Source organism: Dipodomys merriami, unplaced genomic scaffold (genome assembly GCF_024711535.1).
Source record: "Dipodomys merriami isolate MVZ:Mamm:240054 unplaced genomic scaffold, mDipMer1.0.p SCAF_95, whole genome shotgun sequence".
In the NCBI taxonomy this organism is placed as follows: domain Eukaryota; kingdom Metazoa; phylum Chordata; class Mammalia; order Rodentia; family Heteromyidae; genus Dipodomys; species Dipodomys merriami.
In genome coordinates this window covers 406471-415399 of record NW_027206568.1, presented here as the reverse complement: position 1 = coordinate 415399, position 8929 = coordinate 406471, and the positions used below count along the sequence as shown (strand labels likewise).

Sequence of the window (8929 nt, the reverse complement as noted above, 5' to 3'; positions counted from 1 at the left end):
CCAAGTATATCAGACTGGGTTGACAGTTATTGGCTCTCAGGCAAATATCTTACTTTCCCAGGCCTTTCTTGCATTCAGTGTTTGTGTGGAGAGATCTGTAGTGATTCTAATATTTTTCCTGTTGTAGTATAGCTCCTTCTTCATTTTTGCTGCATGCAAGATTGTTTCCTTGTCATTCAGATCTATCATTTATACTATAAGGTTTCTAGAAGTGTTTCTCCTGGGATCCTGCTTGTTAGGTGTTCTATATGCTTCTGTTATGTAGGTAAGATGTTCTTTTTTGAGATGGGGAAATTTTTCACTGATTATCTTGTGGAATAGGTGTTGCATTCCCTTGCTTTGATATTCCTCACCTTCGCATATGAAGGTTAAATTTCTTGGCACTATCTGCTTGCTCTTGAATTTCCCTTTGGCATAATTTAAGTGATTTTCCCATATCTGTCATTTTTTGGTCCAGTTGATGTATTCTGTCTTCTGTATCTGACATTCTACTTTCCATATTATTCACTCTATTAACTGTGGCTTCCATTGTGGTTCTCATGGAGGAAATCGACTCATTTGTGGATTCGATGTTGGTTTTCAAAATACTAACCTTACTTCTTAATGAATTGTGTACTGCCTCTATTTTGTCACTTATCTCAGGGCTTACTGAGGTCTGTGCTGCCTCTATTTTTGCATGCATCTCCTGTTTGATGTCCAGCATCTCTTTCGATATTTCGATCCTGTGTTCTTTCAATTTCTGGTCTATTTCTCACTTTATTTCTTGAGTAATTGCCTCCAGCACCTCTTGGATGTAGTGTTTGTCTTCCATTCCGGCTTTGCTCCCACTGGGAATCTCCCCTGGGTGGCTGCTGGCTTTTAGAGATAGCTTGCTATCCTAGGTGTTGATAAACCTTGTAATTTTTCTCTGTGATTTTCTCATGGGGATTCAGGGATTATTGCAGACTAATCTGAAATTTTGTTTTGGTCAATAGATGTCTGTCTTTGCTTGGTTACTGTTTCTGTGCAGGTAGAGAGAATCTGTACCTGATCTCAGTTGTTGGGGGCCAACCTCTAGCTGCTGGTCTGACCCACACAGAGTTATCGGCTCTCTGCTGTAGATCACTGGCAGTTCCCGCCTTTAGAAGGGTTGAGCAGCCTAGACTGCTCCTGTTTGTTCCTACAGGTGCTCTTGGCGAGTTCGAATGTGCTGGATGTACTCTCCCAGATGTTGGAGTCTGTTATGGGCTCCTGATGTTTTGTTTTATTTTACTTTTTTGGCTAGTTTGGGCTTCAACTCTGGGCTTGGGTGCTGTACCTGAGCTCTTCAGCTGAAGGCTGGCACCCTACCATTTGTCCCACAGCAACAGACCTGGTTCTTTCTGCTTATGTGTTGCTGAGGAATCAGATCCAGGGCCTCCTGCACCTAAGAAAGCACTGTACTGCTTAGCCACCTTACCAGCCTGAGCTCCTGACTCTTATCAGGTGCTGGCAGCCTGTGTTGTCCAATTCCTAGCCTAGAATATATGCATCGGGTTCTTGTGGGGTTTGGGTTTCTCTTGTCCTGAACTCCCCGGATCTTTTGGTGTCACAGGCATGATTCCCAGGGGGTGCAGTTCCCTGTTTTTCTCCCCTCTGCTGAGGCATATGCTCAGCTTCTGATTTCAGTTGGAAGACGTTGGTTATGTTGCTCAGGCACCATGTCCCCAGGCCTGGTCCCGGCCCCCAGCCTGGGGCACACCAGTTGGACCTGTGCTGCTGTGTATCCCACCTAGATTATACAGCCTGGAGTACACAGTTCAAATTTCTTCCACCATTGGGTGTCTAGACACAGGGGCGCTGTTCATGGCTTGGGCGTTTAATCTCCCTTCCAGGGTCTCTCTTGTTCTAGCCTGGCCAGCTTAGTGTGCTCCATGGGCTGGTGGAGCTCTTGAACATTTTCTAGTTTTAGTGGGTCCTGTGGTGCAGGTTTTGGGGTAGGGGGACTGGCGATTTCCACCAGCTCTGGTCTCCCTGGAGGAATATACTCTCCCCTGCAGGGTACTCACCCTGTAGCTAGTTGTTGTTTTTGTGTTGTGTTGTGTTGCTGGTTGCCCTTGCAGTCAGAGTTCAATTGAAGTGGTTGTGGGCTGGCCTGAGAGGGGGTGGCTCTGTGTGTTTCTCTTCTGTCACTGCCTCCATTGATGCTATTCCGGTCCACTCCACGGGATGGGCCTCTGGCCTCCACCGGAGGGGTGGGGGAGGTGCCTCTGTGCAGGTTCTGGGCTCTGGGGTTTGTCTCTGCACTCTCCAGATCAGCACCAGTTCCTTTCAGTTCTTCTGCTCTGGTGTTCTGTGGGCATCTAGTGTATCTCTGGGGTTCCTGCAATGGGGCCAAATGGCTTTGGCGGAATGGAGCCTTTCTGCTCAAACAGAGAGTGAGGGATGGGGTGGGATCTTTGTGTAAGCTCCCTGCTTGGAGGTTTCTTCATTCGTCACAATCAGCGGGTCTGACACTGGTACCTCAGGGGGCTTTGGTGCGGGTGATCTGCAGAGAGCCCTCTGTGTCTCTGGGACACAGGCAGCTCCCACCGGGCTGGGCTGGCCATGACTTGGCACACTGCTGTGTGGCCAATAGACATTGGGGAAGGGGTCTTCACACCTCTCTGTTGTGAAATTCTTCTTTTTAACTTTATTTTTTTGTTTTTTCTCTGCTTCCTGTTTTTCTCTGGATGTTGGTCTTTTTGTTGTTGTTGGTCTCTTGGGGAGATTAAACATTGGAACTCCAACTCTCTTTTTGGTTGGGGTGAGCTGTGGCATTCCTCTACTTCCCCGTCGCCATCTTGGTCCCCCTCGAGTTTTTGCTTTTTTTAAATCAGAAATAATTTTAATTTATCTGTTGAAATGAGTACTAAAACAACTAAAGATATTTCTGGTGCTTATATGAAAAATTATACTTTAAAATATTCTGTATTCTGTTTGTATAATGCCCATAATCTATTTTATTCTTTCCTAGATATAAGACTTTGAATACTACATTGTTTTATAATATATAGGTTCATTAATAAATGGATCCTTTTAGATTGCATTCCATACAGAAACAGTTTAAGATTCCTTTTTTACTAGGTCCTTATAGTATATTACTTTGGAATAAAATGGCAATGTTGTCTAATTTTAAAAATTTTATAAAGATTATGTTATGTAAAGGGTTTTCTAAGGCGAAGATTTAATACACTGATATCAAACTAACTTTTATTTATATGAATTACATGTATTGTTACACTGTTAATTTGTAATCAACTTTTTAATAATTGTTTTTCATTTCTAGCATCTGAAGAATGAAAAATAAGGAATAATTCACAGATTTTCATATCATCCTGTGTAATTGCCATGTTAATCTCTGTATTGTTGTAATTTGGGTATATGTGCTTCTGAAGAATGTAATGTTCTCTAGTTAATGATGCAATCTTTTATAGGATTATATCCTTGGGTGCCTATTTGTAACAAAAAAACCTTAATGTTCCTAACAATGCTACTGATCTTATTTCCTTAAAATTCTGTGTATAATGGAAAATAATTATATTGTTCAGTCGAATGCTCACGTTTGTAATTCTTTTGTCAATGATTATTTTAAGTCTTTTTCATTTTAGTTTTAATCATACTTTGAAGCATTTTTAGCTAGGTCCAAAGAGGATGGCTTTCTAAAGGACTTATTTATCCAACTGAGTTAACTCTGTAGAGCTAATGGATTCAAAGAAATCCTTGCTTAAGAGCTCCTTCTAAAATTCTGCAGCTGAAAATTTCCCAAATGAGGTATTATTGGCACCAATGTCTACCTGACACTGTATCCTTCTTCCATGTAGGTTCAGACCAACCAGAATATCTTACCTTGACAGCGTAAATTGTCTTACTTGAACAAAACAAATCTTAGTTACAAGGGATCATAAAAAGATGAACATTTCAGACAGAACTGTTCAGAGTAGAAGGTTTTTTTTATCAAAATATAATTGTTCATTATACCTACCATTTCAAAAGTAGCTAAATCTAAGAAGGTGAAAAAATTGTTCATATGCATGATTACTTAATTTCCTGGCCTGTCTACCTTCCAACCAGGCAGGAACTTACACTACTGCCTTTCTATCACCAAATATTTTCATAGCTCCAGGAGAAGTCCATATGTTTCTCCTTGTTAATAGTCCTTAAATTGGTAATGTTTCCTCTTGCCTCCAGTCTGTAAATCTACAAAAGGTAAAGGTTTAAGTCTAACTCTACCAAACACTGAGGTAGAGATAATGGAATAATACTTTAAAACAGAGTTGCTTTTGATACCCTAACGACAATAGAACAATGTAAAACATGTTCCCTTTTTTATTATATTATATATAGTTATATATTTTATATTTGTATGTGCTGATTTTATATTTCACACAGTGAAAATTAATAGAATCAATTGATAATTTGACAAATAAATTGATATTTATTTATCCCAATAAATAGTATTGGAATATAAATAATTAGGTTTAGAATATATATTAGAATATAAAGAGTATCATTGCAATGTCTTCGGTATAAACTTGTGATACCTTTTAAGTGTTCATGGTCTTCTGAATTCACATTGTTAAAAATCAATGTTGTTTTCCTCCAATGTATAAGAGATTTTTCTCTGATGCCCTGTTTATTGTTTTAACTCGCTGCCCCAAACTGTTTTTCTCCATATTTCTGAAGCATTCCTACAGATTATACTCCAATTGTGCTGATATGATATCTAAAAGACATTATTCTTCTATAGATCCATGGGTCCTAGTATCTTATGGCCGAATTACCTGCATCATCAGATAACAGGAGCTAGACTTCTCACCTAGTCCTATGCAACATGCCAGCAGAAAGTAACTGAAAATCCATCTCAATTTCTCATTTCTTATAATATTTCAGGGCCCCAATTCCTTGAGATACAAGAATTAGCAGCAAGAAATTGTGTAATGCAAGGCAACTTAAAATGAAAGATGAGGTCACAAAATCGAGAGAAAGTACTGTATTTCAAACTCAGTTTATAGATGACCAGCCCATATGAGTGAACAAGATCATAAGGTTTCACAAGATTATTTTTAATACCCCTCCCGTAATGATTAATGTAATATTTAAGTCCAGCATATGTGAGCCCAAAAAATAGTTCCTGGAAGGATAGATCCATGATTGATCTACCAAGCCAGGAAAACTTGAATTAGAGGTCAAATATAATTCAGCAAAACATTAATTGAGAAGATCGCTTGTGCTTCAAAACACTGGTACTTTAGTACAACTTGGTTCTGTGGTACAACAATGTTGTCATTCTCAAACCAATGATAACCTACATTTAATCTTCTGAAAGTGTATTCCTTTTCAAATAAACTTTTTGAAATAACACTTACCAAAATAACATTTGATAAGTATATGACACTTAGTGACATTACAAGTTTTTCAAGTGTAGGGAGCAAGTCACAATAGAGTTGATTTATTTACCCAGCACTAATGCCAAACAGGTTCAACCATTCATTAAAGTGTAGAAACAGTACCATGCACCATTTGTGTTGTTCAGTAGGTGCCTTCCAGAAATTTGTTAAATAGATCAGCCTCCCATATTTCAACCCCAAACGTTAGCTAATAAAGTAAATTACATCACTTAATAAGGGACATTTTAAAAAGTCACAAATACTTGCCTTATCATATGTTGTTTTGTTTACACTCTGTCTAACATAGTAAGAAATATGTCTTTAAGTCTTGAATATGGGTACTCATCTGAGATGTGACAAAATCTATCTTCTATTTCTATCATATTTCTCTATAGTAGTAAGTGTTAATTTTCTTCTTTTTCCAAAACTTAGTCTTATCCCATGTAAAATAAAATAATCACACACCATTGTACAAAGCCATTTATAAAAATTGGTAGTTAAGAATACATTCAAAGCCATTTTTAAACTTTCTTGTTGACTAAAGATTAATCTTCAAATGGATGAGAATGTAACCATGTCTAGGTGTTTCAAGTCTCCAGTCTTGCAAATTTTTATTGCAGATGAATGACTTATGGAAATATAAGCTTACATCAGTTCAAGTATATGCAAGACTGAAACTCCATGGAATGTATATAAACCTTTCAAAGTATTAACAGAAAGTTTAACAGAATGACTATCAGGAAGTTGAAAAGAGAGAGGAATAATAGTAAAGACATAGAATGAATGAAAAATGGAACAAGGTGCAAGTACAGCTAGAATACTCAATGTACATATTTGAGAAAGGAAATGGTAAATCGGAAATAAATCTTGTAGAAGGGGTTGGGTGAGAATGATAGAAGGAGTCACTGTGATCCAGGAGCAATGGCTAATTAGGTGGACATATTTAATTGTAAGACACTTGCACAACCTTTGGAAATTCATTTAAAAAATAAAAACAAACAAAAAGACACAAAAATCACAACCAAACAGAAATTTCTATAGAGTATGAATATGACCTCTCAAAAATTTTAAGAAGTTAATGGAGGGAAATCTTGATAAAAGCAAACAAAACTGGTCAAAGTAGCAGTTTGGCCTAGGGGAGGATTCTGAACAGATTTAAATAGATTATCTAAGGTTATAAATCACCTATATCTGCTGCAAATATTATCTTTCTTGTATGAGTTCTCTTTGGCTGAACTGGATACTCCAGTCCTGAGCCACAATTGATAGCTTGTGAGGATGGAATGGAAGAAGCAAGATGAAGAACCCATTACTCCACTGTAGAGAAAACAATCCTCTATTTTTTCTCTCATCTCTCTTCACTACTTTTTATTCATATTTTTAGGTCAATTGATTTTGAATTACATTTTCCTTCTTTATTCTGGCAAATAATTAGTCAAATAATTCACTAAATATTATTTGCCATTTTTTGATTATGCAGTTTAATTGACTAAGCGAGTCCATTTAACTTTCCTCTTGCATTTGGTTGCCATGAAACAATATCTATAGTGATGAGGACAAATCTAAGTAAAATTTGTCTCCAGAAAACCAGTCCAAGAAGCTGGGAGCACAAATACTTGGCTATATTTTTTTTCTTTTTTCTTTTACCTTGAAAGTCTACTTGTGTCTAAATTGCCCAGAAAAATAAGTACTCCATCACTTTTTGTTTCAATCAATTCTAACCTCAAGGATATATTTTGCTAACAAGATGCATAGAGGAAACCAAAAAGTACTCCCTTTTTATCTTCTCTCTTAAGACTGTCCTTAGATAACATATCAGGAACAGTGAAGTTATTCTTTGCAAAATTATTTGAATTTATTATTTTCTCTTGTTCTTGCATTTGCTCACCAAGATGTATGGAGAAGAATAGAGTTAAATCACCCATACCTTGGAAGACAGGTCTATAACAAAAGGACAACACTTCTGTGTCCTACTTCTATGTCCTCCTCTTAGCTATTTCCTGATTTCCAATTAATCACAGCTTCTTGGCTTCAAGTATAGTGAAGCCTCAGCCACTGTACATCTTCATAGTTTCTCTTTTAATACTCTTTTAAGTTGCCTCATTTGGATGTGGAATTTATTTTCATGTCTTCATTCAATCAGTTCTGCATTCTCGTGAGTCAAATAGGCTCTGTAAAATCACTTTAGGTAGCAAAAATATTAAGACAATCTGTATCAAAAAGTTTTGGCCTCCCTCTAATGCTGAAGACAATACACTTAGCTAGGGCTTCTAAGAACACTATTTTCTAAACTTTCCCATATGCTAAATTCTTTTCTGAAACCAAAACTTTTTTTTTGGGGGGGGGGTCCAGTCATGGGGCCTGAAACTCTAGGCCTGGGCACTGTCCCTCAGATCTTCAGCTCAAGGCTAGCGCTCTACCACTTGAGCCACAGTGCCACTTCCAGCTTTGTTCTTTTGCTTATGTGGTGCTGGCGAATCAAACCCAGGGCCTCATGTATGCAAGGTAAGCCCTCTACCACTGAGCCACCTTCCCAGTCCTGGAACCCGAAACTTTTTGGCTTATGTAGAGAATTCTTCACTATCTCATGTCAATAAAGGTATTATATTTTGTGAGCCATTTAGAAATATGAAATCATTGGTTTGACGTACCCAATCAGATTTTTTTCTGTATGTCACTTCTTCATGTGCAAAGACATTGTGGAAAGTATTACAAACAGAAAAGTGTAAACCCAATACCCTCTTTCATTGTAGAGGGCATTTTCTCCATAAATATTTTGACCCCAATTATCTTTGTTTTTTTTATTGGGGGGGGAGGGGGTCCGGCCTTGGGGCCTGAACTATGGGCCTGAGCGCTGTCCTTCAGCTCTTCAGCTCAAGGTTAGCACTCTACCACTTGAGCCACAGCACCACTGCCGGCTTTTTTCTTTTTGCTTATGTGGTGCTGACGAATCAAACCCAGGGCCTCAGGCATGCAAGGCAAGAGCTCTACCACTGAGCCACCTTCCCAGCCCGACCCAAATTATCTGTTTGATAATTAAAGGTTAATTCACAAATTTTGATGTCTTTTTTTTTTAAGAATTTGAATTTAAATTGTACTACAACCTTGTTGCACACAGTGAGAGTATATTTCCTGGGTAATGACAATTCTCAAGGGAACCTACAGGATTAAAGCAAGTTTTCTGAGGTTTGTTTGTTTAGTGTGAAAAAGAACCATCTTTAGTCACATTGCTTCCTCTCTACTAAGTCTCCATGGATTTCTTTGAATGAAAGCCTATTTTCCCAGGCAATTTTAAATTTTCTGAATAGGCTAAGGTGTTAAAAATTTTGAACAATTAAATTTTACCTATCATAACTTTAAAACTCTTTTGAAATTCCTTTATCAGAATCACGAATTCACCAATCCTAATACCACCTTAACCACCAAAAAGTTAACATGTTGTTTTCATGATTTAGTGTTTATGCAACTATTATTTTCCAGTGGCATTGTTATGTGTGTATATGACCATATAAGCTGATGCTGAGAAAAATGAACTCCAAGAT

The 8929-nt window shown here is 37.7% G+C and overlaps 1 pseudogene; it reads right to left on the bottom strand.

Annotated features, from left to right (window-relative positions):
• Positions 1 to 3299: 3299 nt before the first annotated feature.
• Positions 3300 to 3398, bottom strand: LOC138821887 (U6 spliceosomal RNA; annotated as a pseudogene).
• Between the last annotated feature and the right edge of the window lie 5531 nt (positions 3399 to 8929).